At 42.5% G+C, this 9,516-nt stretch overlaps 2 protein-coding genes across 2 annotated transcripts in view; one reads left to right on the forward strand and one right to left on the reverse strand.

The window, feature by feature from the left end:
- The window catches only part of LOC132765349 (bromodomain-containing protein 2), a 463,888-nt gene that overhangs the window by 387,626 nt on the left and 66,746 nt on the right, over positions 1–9,516 (reverse strand). The gene's annotated exons all lie outside the window — the stretch shown is intronic.
- LOC132766343 (prefoldin subunit 6-like) overlaps positions 1–9,516 on the forward strand; it is an 88,335-nt gene that overhangs the window by 50,547 nt on the left and 28,272 nt on the right. The gene's annotated exons all lie outside the window — the stretch shown is intronic.

The following is a 9,516-nucleotide window of genomic DNA, read 5'->3' on the forward strand; positions in this document are numbered from 1 at the left end:
GGCGGAGCCAGGCGGAGCCGTGCAATGCCCCCCGGCTCTGGCTTCGGCTCTCTGCCGCCACTGGCTTGGTGCTGCCTGCTCCTTCGGCTTGAGGAGGAGGCAGCACCAAGTCAGCAACGGCAGAGAACCGAATCAAGAGCCGGGGGGGGGGGGGGCGGTGTGGCGCAGCTTGGCTTCAACCCCCGGCTCTGGCTTCAGTTCCCATAGCAGCCGCTCCATGCTTGAGGAGGCAGTACCAAGCCAGCGGTGGCAGAGCCAGCACCAGGCTGGCCACAGTGGAGACCAGCGGGGAGTGGTAGCTTGGTACTGCCTCCGCTTTAATCCCGGAGCAGCTGCTGTGGGAGCTGAAGCCAGAGCAGGGGGCGGAGCCAGGCCGCTCCACGCCTCCCCCCCCCCCCCCGCTCTGGTTTCGGCTCTCACAAAAGCTGATCGAGGCTTAAGGCTGAGGCAGCCCCAAGCAGCCCCAAGCCAGCCCCAAGCCAGAGGCAGCCCCAAGCCAGGCTCACAAGGTGGGGGCAGTCTAGTAGGCCACCATCCCCAGCCATTCTCCAAGGTAACATGGCCTTACACTCCTCCCCCTTGCCCCCTCCCTCCCCCCTCGTTCCTCCTCCCTTCCCCTCGCTCCTCCTCCTTAGGCTGCACGCTCAGGGAGGTGGGGGTGGGGCAAGAGCACCTGAGGGGGACATCTCCCCCCACCCATGCTGCCCCTCTTCCCACTCCTGGCTGCCTTCTGCCCCCCTTTGACACCCTCATCTATAAGCTCCAGGAGAGGAGGGGGAGGAGAGGAGGGGGGCTGGAGCCTGGATGGCGACCTGTTGGGAGGGCTTGCATTGTGATTTCCTGCCTGGCAGGAGTGGGGTTGGACTGGATGGCCATTGGGGTCCCTTCCAACACTAGCATTCCATTTATTATTATTATTATTATTATTATTATTATTATTATTATTATTATCAAGGAGAGCTTAATGGCCACCTGTTGGGAGGGCTTGCATTGTGATTTCCTGCCTGGCAGGAGTGGGGTTGGACTGGATGGCCATTGGGGTCCCTTCCAACTCTAGCATTCCAATTATTATTATTATTATTATTATTATTATCAAGGAGAGCTTAATGGCCACCTGTTGGGAGGGCTTGCATTGTGTCTTCCTGCCTGGCAACAGTGAGTGGGGATGGACTGGTCTTATATAGTGAATATATACCAAAATCTGTATTTTAATTGTAAAAGTTGGGGGTCGTCTTATACGCCCAGTCGTCTTATACACCAGAATATACGGTATATATGTTGCCACCCCTTTTTTCTTCTCTGGTGCCGATGCATAGTATAATTTCCCTAGGTTTTTATTTTCTAGATGCATTGCATGTCTCTGGGCTATGTGTGTTTCCTGCAGTGCCAATACTTGGTAGTGTTTTTTCTTTAGCTTATTGAAGACTTTATTTCTCTTATTCGGCGAGTTTAATCCATTTATATTATTCGAGTAGATTTTCAGTTCTCCGTGCATTTTGTTTCTTCATCTTCTTCCTCCCTTTGCTCCTCTTCTTCCCTCTCGTCATCCGCTTCCTCCTCTCCTTCCTCTTCTTCCTCGTATTCTTCTTTCTCCATTACTTGTCTTTCCTCCTCTTCTTTTGATTTATTTCCAGTCCAGCCTCTTAGTTTTTTCCTGTAGACTTCTCTGTCGCTTTCTTCTCTGGTTGATGTATCTGGTTGATTGTTCTTATTTTTATTCCCAAATCTTCTTTCTTTACCTCTTTCTCTTTCCCTGTTCCATTTAATTTCGTTGAAGAATTCTCTAGCCCTTTCCTCATTTGTAATCCAGTACCTTTGCTCCTTATAAGTAGCCATTAGGCCTTCCTCTTTTTCCCATCTGAATCGTATTTTCTGATTTTTTAATTCCTCTGTGAGAAATGCGTATTTTCTTCTTTTTTTTAGCACTGCCGTCGGGAATTCTTTCAAAATTATGACTTTCTCTCCTTTATAAAAAATCTGTTTTTTCCCATTCAGTCTCAGAATTTCGTCTCTTATCGTCTTCTTGACCAGATGGACAATCACATCCCTTGCTGTTTTGTTTCTCTTCACGTAGTTTGTGTTTATTCTGTATATCCTGTCTGTCTGCATTAGAACTTCTTGTTCCGATAGTTCTAATAATTCCATCAATATCTCAATTATCTTTTCTTGGATGTCTTCTCCTCTTTCCTCTGGTATATTTCTCATTCTTAGTTGGAATTCTAAGCTTTTTGCTTCCATCATTTACTGTTTTTGTTCCAGTTTCTCACCTTTTTGTTCTATCTTCTCGACTTTTTTTAAATTTTTCTTGTTCTACCTTCATGTTGCTTTTTTCAGTTCTCAATTCCTTCAGTTCCCTTTGTATGGATGTGATTTCTGTTTTTACCGCACCTACTTCTTCTTTCAATTCTTTCCGTAGATCTGCCATTTGTTCTTGTGCCACTTTTTGATAGGCGTCTTGCTTTTCTTGCATCTTATCTTGTTTCTCCTGTAATTTATCTTTTTTTGTCCTGTATGGACTTTAGTTCTTTCATCATATTTTTCAGCATCTCTCTTAAACTTAGCTCCTCTGACACCGATAATCTTCTTGCTGCTCCTTTGATTTATTTTCCCTCTTTATCTTTGTCTTTATCCTTGTCTTTATCTTTTTCTCCTTTGTCTCCAATCTGTTTTGACTTTAGCTGCTGCCATTGTTCTCTCTTTTTTCTTCCTTATTTGTTATTTACTGTTGTTTATTTCTTTCTTTCCTCTTTCTTCTTCTTCTTCTTTTGTTGTTGTTGTTTTTATTTATTTGTTTGTTTATGTTTTTATTATTTTTATTTTTGTTTATTATTATTTATTTATTTATTTTTATTTTTGATATTTTTATTATTTTATTTATTTTAATTTATTATTCTATTTCCTCAAGAGAGGATTCTGACCATAGTCCCTTAGAAATAGTACTAAAGGAGTCAAAAAAAGGGTGGAGGTGGAAACTAGACGATCATCTATTGGCAAAAGAAAAGGACATAGAGAAAAATAGGGAAATCCTGAAAGAATTTTTTGAGTTCAATGATAAACCGGAAACACACATGTTCTTAGTATGGGAAACGAGCAAAGTGGTCATGAGGGGTTTTTTCATTCAACAAAAAGAAAGGAAGAAAAAAATCACAGCACAAAAAAAGGAAGAAATCAGACAAGAAATTGATAAAGAAGAAGCAAGATTGAAAAGAAACCCAAAGGAAAAAACGGCAATAGAAAATCTTAAACTATTACACAAACAAAGAGAATTTTTAGAAATGGAGGAAAGTGCAAAACAATTAAAATTCATGAAGCAAGACTACTTTGCAAACGCAAATAAACTGGGGAAATGGTTAGCAAAAAGACTAAGGAAGAAAAAGGAAGCATGCTATGTGACAAGATTGAAAGAAGGTGATAAAGTTTATACAAAGGAGGAAGAAATAAGAAATCAATTCAGGAATTTTTACAAGAGTTTATACCAGGAAAAAAAGATAAAAATTGAGGACGTGACAGAATATCTGGGCAAACAAAAAAATCAAAAGAATATCAGACAAGCAGAGAGAAGAGCTAAACAAAGAAATAACAGAACAAGAAATAAAAGAGGCAATAAGAAGCCTGAAGACAAACAAAGCACCAGGCCCAGATGGATTAACAGCTATATATTATAAAACGTTCCAAAATGAATTAGTACCCTATTTGAAAAAAATTATAAATGAAGTAAGACAAACTCAAAAAATCCCGGAGACCTGGAAATAAGCAACCATATGTGTAATCCACAAAGAGAATGCAGATTTTGACAACGTAAAAAATTACAGACCTATCTCCCTTTTAAATTTAGATTATAAAATATTCAGCTTTATAATTGCAGAAAGACTGAAGAAATTATTAAGCAAGACAATAAAAGTCGATCAAGCAGGTTTTCTACCCAAAAGAAATCAAAACCAAAATGTGAGAATGATTGTGGAATTAATTGAGTACTACGAAATTAAAAATCAAAAGAAAGTGATGCTATTGGCCATAGATGCGGAAAAAGCTTTCGACAATGTAAATTGGAATTTCCTTAAATTTTTAATGAAAGAAATGGATATTGGTTATTATTTCCAGAATATAATAAATGCCATCTATGAAAAACAAGAAGTGAAAATATTGATAAATGGATATGAAACAGAAAGTCTAGAAATTCAAAAAGGCACGAGACAGGGCTGCCCATTGTCGCCTAGAATCATAGAATCAAAGAGTTGGAAGAGACCTCATGGGCCATCCAGTCCAACCCCCTGCCAAGAAGCAGGAATATTGCATTCAAATCACCCCTGACAGATGGCCATCCAGCCTCTGCTTAAAAGCCTCCAAAGAAGGAGCCTCCACCACACTCCGGGGCAGAGAGTTCCACTGCTGAACGGCTCTCACAGTCAGGAAGTTCTTCCTCATGTTCCTCTGCTATTTATCTTAACCTTGGAAGTCCTTATGGATAAAATAAGAGAGGAAAAAGAACTAAAAGGCACAAAAATACAAGGAAAAGAATATAAAATCAAAGCATTTGCCGATGATCTAATCTGCATTATAGAAGACCCTACAGAAAATTTAGGAAATTGGCTTGCAACAATAAGAGAATTTGGAACAGTATCAGGATTCAAAATCAACATAGAAAAGACGAAGGCATTAGTGAAGAATATACCGAGCAAAGAACAGGAAAAGATAGAGGAAACATGGAAGATAAAAATTGTGAAAAAATTAAAACATTTAGGGATTATACTTACAATAAAAAATCTGCTTCAAAACAGTTACATAGATACATGGAAAAAAAATAAGAAAAGATCTGGAAAACTGGAAAAACATAAATTTAAGTCTACTAGGGAGAATTGAGACAGTGAAGATGAAAATACTGCCAAAAATGATTTTTCTTTTCCAAAATTTGCCAATAATAAGAAATCAAAAAATGCTGAAAGAATGTAATAAAGATATGATGAATTTTATATGGCAAAAGAAAAAAACAATAATTAATTTCAAGAATATGATTGAAGATAGGAAAAGAGGTGACATGGGAGTCCCAGATCTCAAGTTATATCTCGAAGCGTGTGCACTAACGTGGACAAGGGAATGGTCAAAATTAGAAAATGAGAAGCTACTGAATCTGGAAGGAATAGATTTAAGAGCTGGGTGGCACCATTACTTATGGTACGAGGGAGTCAAGAAAGAAAAAATGTTTGGAAATCATTTTATACGATCGGCAATATATAAAATTTGGGAAAAATATAAGAAGAAAATTTGTGAAAAAAACCCACTGTGGATATCACCATTGGAAGCGGTACAAAGAAGGGAGCTAGGATGGATGAAATGGCCGAAATATAAAGACTTGGTGAAAAAAGTAAATGGTAAAATGACCTTAAAAACCCAGCAAGAAATGAAGGAAATAGATGGGAAAATCTCATGGCTTCAATTTTGGCAGATCAGAGAATGCTTCAAAAAAGATGAGAAACTAGGCTTTGAGGAACAAGACACATTCTGGGATATTATGATGCAGACTGACAAAAAAATAATAACAAGGCTATATAAAAAATTAAGAGAATGGAACAAAGACCCAAAAGAGGAAAAGGAATATATGAAGAGATGGAAAGAAAATATTGGAAGAAACATAAAGATAGAGGAATGGGAGGAAATCTGGACAAAGAAATTAAAATACTCTTGTGCAACAGATCTAAAGGAAAATTGGCTAAAAATAGCACATAGATGGTACGTAACACCGCACAAATTAGGCAAATGTTATAGTAATGTTAATACAAATTGCTGGAAATGTAAAAAGAAGGAAGGTACGCTGTTCCATATGTGGTGGACATGCGAAAAAGCAAAATCATATTGGAATAAAATACATGAGTTAATCCAAAAGATGTTAGGTATAAATATTCATTCAAAACCAGAATTATTTCTGCTGGGTATGACAAACTCAAAATGGGGAAAAAAACACAGATAAACTGACAACAACGGCGAGGATATGTTACGCAAAACTATGGAAGAAGGAAGAAATTCCAGTCACGGAAGAATGGTTACAAAAAGTGCTTGACAGCAGAAACATGGACCAACTTACATTCTTATTATCAAGAAGTAAGAACAATTCGGTACAAGAGACAAATTGGGGGAAAATTAATGAATATTTAAAAGAGACAAAACACAAGACAATAATTTAAATAAAGGTAAATAACCCTAGAAGGAAGGAAGGAGAGAAGATATTCTATAAAAGAAGGGGGACCAGATGACAAAGAAAAGGAGAACACCTCCAACGAGACTCTCAGGAAGTCAGCAAGATCTTCAATCAGTTCTCTATATTTGTTTTTCTGTTTTTTTTAAAAAAATATTACTATTATTCTACTCACTTTCTCTGATTCACCTTCTCCTCCTCCCCTCTTCTTCCCTCCCCCCTCTCTTCTCTTCCTTCACACACTTTTCTTTCCGTTATCTGATTTTAATTTTTGTCACAGAAAACCTAATTAAAAATATATTGTAAAAAAGAAAAGAAAGAAATTTGGAAATAAATAAACAAACAATGCAGATGATTCCTTGATGGGCTTAATGTCTACTTCTAAAGAAGACAACTGTGCCAGGCACAGAAGAGAAAAGGTGATCATGCCACAGAGCCAGAAGGTCGCTTGCCCATTCGAAAGGTTAGTTTATTCATCTTTGCTTCGCTCTGTCTTCTGTGGGAATCCTAGGCCTCTCTCTGGACACATCTGGCCAAGTAAACAGTGCAAAACAGCCCTTCTGATAAAGGGATTGCCTGCCTGTCACTCTCACACAAAAGGGATTCCATGTCTCGGCTTGGGAGAGCGCTAGAGGGATATTTACCGATGGTACAGAAATCTCCATTCCCAGGGTTGTGTGTAAATAGAAGGGATGGGGACCAAGGGCCTTCACCATACATTTGAGACACTCTGAATACAGCAGACCCCAAAATATAATTCAATACATTTGTGAAAGGTTTGGGGTTCCCTTGCCCGGTATCTCCTCCTGAGGCTTTCAGGGGCTTCCAAATGGTGGAACTCTGGCCCCTGGATCTCTCCCCACATCCCCTTCCTTGTCTCCTGAGCACTCAGAGCCTGGCCAGGCCATGAGAGAAGGTCTCCTGGAAAGGGAGAGGCCTCTTCTCATCCAGAGGAAATCCCAGTCCTGGCCGTGGAGTCTCTGGGTTTTGTATTCACTGAGATTTCACATTATCAACCATTGATATTCTGCATTTTGTTGTCGAAGGCTTTCATGGCTGGAATCACTGGGTCGCTGTGAGTCTTCCGGGCTGTGTGGCCATGTTCCGGAAGCATTCCCGCCCACACCTCTCTATGGCAGGCATCCTCAGAGGGGTGAGGCCTGTGGGAAAGTATTTTTATTTATCGTGTCATCAGCAACCATACCATTGTATTACATTCCTAACAGAACAAAACAAACACATTAAAAAAAACACACAGAGATTTTGCAAACTTGGTAGTTGGTTAAATGTCCTTTGAGCAGTATCTGGCCCCTTGGAGTGCCTCTGGTGTTGCCGCAAGAAGGTCCTCCCTTGTGCATCATGTGGCAGGGCTCAGGGTGCATTGCAGCAGGGGGTCTGTGGTTTGCTCTTCTCTGCACTCGCATGTCGTGGACTCCACTTTCTGGCCCCATTTCTGAAGGTTGGCTCTGCATCTCGTGGTGCCAGAGCGCAGTCTGTTCAGCACCTTCCAAGTCGCCCAGACTTCTGTGTGCCCAGGGGGGAGTCTCTCATCTGGTATCGGCCATTGGTTGAGGTGCTGGGTTTGGGCCTGCCACTTTTGGACACTCGCTTGCTGAGGTGTTCTATCAATTAACCTGGCTGCCGGTCTATGAACCAATTGAAGCTTCCAAATTATCTGCAAAGGCAGCCCCACGCAGAGACCATTGCAGTAGTACAAGCAAGATGTAACCGGACTCATGAATAAGTTGAGATGGATACATTAACTGAATGGATGAAGTATAGAATAGCATTGAAAGGAAATAGAATCAATAGAGATTTATTTATTTATCATGTCAGGGCAACCAGTCAATTGTATTATATTTCTAACAGAACAAAACAAACAGACAAAATACAAAATTTGCGAGTTTGGGAGTTGATTAAATGTCCTTTGACCAGTATCTGGCCCCTTGGAGTGCCTCTGGTGTTGCCGCAAGGAGGTTCTCCATTGTGCATGTGGCAGGGCTCAGGTGGCATTGCAGCAGGTGGTCTGTGGTTTGCTCTTCTCCACACTCGCATGTTGTGGAGTCCACTTTGTGGCCCCATTTCTGAAGGTTGGCTCTGCATCTCGTGGTGCCAGAGCGCAGTCTTTTCAGCGCCTTCCAAGTCTCCCAGTTTTCTGTGTGCCCAGGGGGGAGTCTCTCATTTGGTATCAGCCATGGATTGTGTTGCTGGGTTTGGGCCTGCCAGTTTTGGACTCTTGCTTGCTGAGGTGTTCCAGCGACTGTCTCTGTAGATCTAAGAAAATTATGTCTTGATTTAAGTCATTGACGTGCTGGCTGATACCCAAACAGGGGCTGAGCTGGAAATGTCTCTGCCTTGGTCCTTTCACTATTGGCTGCTACTTCCTGGCAGATGTCAGGTGGTGCAATACCGGATAGACAGGGTAATTTCTCCAGTGGTGTAGGGCGCAGGCACCCCGTGATAATGCAGCATGTCTCATTAAGAGCCACATCTACTGTGGTGAGATGTGTTCCACACTGGGCATGCATACTCGGCAGCAGAATAGCACAGCGCAAGGGCAGCTGTCTTCACTGTGTCTGGTTGTGACCCCCAGGTTGTGCCAGTCAGCTTTCTTAGGATGTTGTTTCTATTGCCCACTTTTTGCTTGATGTGGGAAAGTAGGCAAGTGGGGTTTGTATATCTGTGGGAAGTCAGGCAGCAAGCAGACAGGCTTTGGGCCTGCAAGGCCATTCAGTGTGAATGAAGGTGGTCAACGGAAACATCCACGCTTGCCTCCAACAGACAGGAGTTCTTCCTCTCTCCCACCCTGGGCATCACTCCACAGGGATGTATGTGAACTCTACTCGCCCAGTTTGCAAGAGGCCTCCCTCCCAACCTCAGAGGGTGCCTTTAGCCGGAGAAAGATGGAGGGGGAATGTCAGAAGAGAGTGCTTCTGGAACCTGGCCAGGCAGCCCGGAAAACCATTCACAGCAACAACCCAGAGATGCATGTTGTGCCTGTGAGAGAGAGAGAGAGAGAGAGAGAGAGGAGCCTCTCTCCCTTGCCAGCACTCCCCCCCCCTCTCCCTCCGCAGGGACCCCTGCCCAGGCTGGGCCAGGAAGGAGAGAGAGGCCAGGCCTCTTTGGGAGGAGCTGCAACCTAGCTCTGCCTCCCAGCCTCCTTCCTGCAGCGCGGCTCCTTTAAGGCCAAGCCCCGCCCCTCTTTGGGTGCACGCCTCCTCCTCCCGCCATGACAGCGCCGGGCGGAAGTAGGCCTCCGGGGTGACGTCACGGCCAGGCCATTGGAGACGGAGGGAAGGGGGGCGGAAGTGAGAGCGGCGCTTCTT

The sequence above is a fragment of the Anolis sagrei genome, chromosome 2 (assembly GCF_037176765.1).
Source record: "Anolis sagrei isolate rAnoSag1 chromosome 2, rAnoSag1.mat, whole genome shotgun sequence".
In the NCBI taxonomy this organism is placed as follows: Eukaryota; Metazoa; Chordata; class Lepidosauria; order Squamata; family Dactyloidae; genus Anolis; species Anolis sagrei.